This window comes from Salvia splendens, chromosome 8, assembly GCF_004379255.2.
Source record: "Salvia splendens isolate huo1 chromosome 8, SspV2, whole genome shotgun sequence".
Taxonomy (NCBI): domain Eukaryota; kingdom Viridiplantae; phylum Streptophyta; class Magnoliopsida; order Lamiales; family Lamiaceae; genus Salvia; species Salvia splendens.
Genome location: NC_056039.1, coordinates 891364 through 893683, shown reverse-complemented (window position 1 = coordinate 893683; position 2320 = coordinate 891364). Strand labels below are relative to the sequence as shown.

Below are 2320 nucleotides of genomic sequence, written 5' to 3'. Positions count from 1 at the left end.
GTCAAAAATAAAATTCGATTTGATTTTTATGTAATTTATAAATTATTGACGTTAATAATAATTCTTAAGGTATTATACTTAAACAGATAAATAAAACAAAAATACTACCATAGACTAGCAAGAATGATGGTTTTTATTTTATGTTAAAATAAAATTTTGTGTTGTAGTATTTGTTTTAGCATTATTGGAATTAATTAACGAAGTACTCCTTATCAAAAAACTCGTTGCTGGGGTTTAGGTTTAATTGGTTTTGAGTGTAAAACCCTAATTCAAAATCTTCCTCATCTTTGCCCTGCATTTTGCATTCTAGTTCTGTAGAATTTCTCTAAAGCCCTAAATTTCGCTACAGGAATTGGCGCTCTCACTCTCCCACACCATGGTGTGTTTGTCGGTATCTAATGCTTCTGTAGCAGTCAATTCCACCATGTTTGATTGTAGTAGTATGTTTTGTTTTCATGTTTTAAAGCAATTCTCTTCTACTCGAGCACATGTAACATGAATTTGTATGTTTTTAGACTGCAGAAGCTGTGAATCCAAAAGCATATCCGTTGGCAGATGCGAAGCTGATCACTACTATACTTGATTTGGTTCAACAAGCCGCCAACTACAAACAGCTCAAAAAGGGTGCCAATGAAGGTTTGGGAATGTTTTTTACTTAGGGTTTGAGTTTCTCTGTGCTAATTGATATGTGACTGAGATTTTTTCGGCTTTTTTTTGTCGATTTAATGCAGCTACGAAGACGCTGAACCGTGGGATTTCTGAATTTGTTGTAATGGCAGCTGATGCTGAACCTCTTGAAATCCTCCTTCACCTTCCGCTTCTTGTGGAAGATATGTAGTTATTTGTTGTCGCAGTTGTGGTTTTTGTGATGGAATTATGCAAATAGTTGTGTTATACTATTTGTTCATAGCATTGAGCAGTGACTCCCAACTTTTGATTTTTAGTGGCTGAACTCATGCTCTGTGTGTGTGTGTTTAATTAATTGCTGGAAATATACGTAGTATCGAGCTATTAGATTTAGGATATTTGTTCTCGAACTAACAGATAATTATTGCATGAGAACATTGTACTCTGGAGAATGTATCAGAACCTCTGTTTGCCATCTGCAGCATACATCAATCTTTAAGACTTACTAGTAATTAGTGGAGCAGTAATAATGTAAAGAACAACATTCCATTTCATGAACTTCATTTTTTTTATATTTTGCCTGTGTTAATGCTCTTTCCAGTTGGTCACTATTTAGGTTTCCAGATCGTTATTGTTCTTGTTATGATGAATAAAAGCTGCTATAATCTTAGTAGGATCTATATTATCGGTCTGTAGTTATCAGTATTTCTCGGTGTTCCCACTGTCCTATTTCCCATGGGGAAATAAAACTGTAGCATGGCCAAATAGAGCATTTTATCACTTGTCTTCTGCAACACTATGCTTAACTACCAATTGTGTCCGCAGAATGTGCCGTATGTTTTTGTTCCATCCAAGCAAGCTCTGGGCCGAGCATGTGGAGTGACCAGGCCAGTCATTGCTTGTTCTGTCACCAGCAACGAGGGAAGCCAATTGAAATCTCAAATACAGCAGTTGAAGGTATGAGGCCTAATTTCTGTTGTGATAAAACCTTCAAGTTTGTATATAATTGTATTCATTTTGCCTATTCTGTTTCCTTGTCTAACGTAGGATGCTATTGAGAAGCTTCTGATCTTTGGAACAGATTATCTAAATTAGCTTTATCGAAAGGGACACTTAGTTTTACCCCTAATCCGAGATTAACAACGGTAAAAGGGCGAAACCAAAGCACTAGAATAGGCCCGAATTTCAGATAATGTTTAAAAAGAAGAAAGGAAGAAAAAACAAATTGGTGAGGTGGGGTGTAGCAGTGATTGAAGGGCCTTCTAAGCATGTTCAACGGATAGCTTAAAGACAAAGCATCCAACCATTTTATTTTTTGTTGTCTTTGAATAGACATACACACATGCTTATATCTATAAATACATGTGCTAGAATATCTACATGATTGATGTTCTTGAACAAATATTTTCCTTTTCTCTCTCTAAGTCGTGTTTCATGCATTTTTTGGGCTTATTTGTGGTTATTGAGAGACGAAATAGAGATTAATTAGTGGAAATCGAGGACCTGGAGTGGTTGATAGTTTTATATGTTAAGTAAAGATTTTGTTTTCGTAATTACTGCTAAGCTTTGAGATATTACGGAAATTTGTCTATATTTTCCACTTCTTTGCTATCTAGTACCAAATTTAGTTCGTTAATGACGATGATTAAACCTATTATGTGGGACCCGAGCCCCCAATAATTAGGTATGCATT

General features: G+C 35.5%; 1 long non-coding RNA gene across 1 annotated transcript; it reads left to right on the top strand.

Moving 5' to 3' along the window:
- Positions 1-224: 224 nt before the first annotated feature.
- LOC121745518 lies at positions 225-2066 on the top strand. Its single transcript, XR_006038847.1, has 4 exons — positions 225-440; positions 516-636; positions 732-1584; positions 1675-2066. It is a non-coding gene; the product is annotated as an uncharacterized LOC121745518 (long non-coding RNA).
- The last annotated feature ends 254 nt before the right edge of the window (positions 2067-2320 follow it).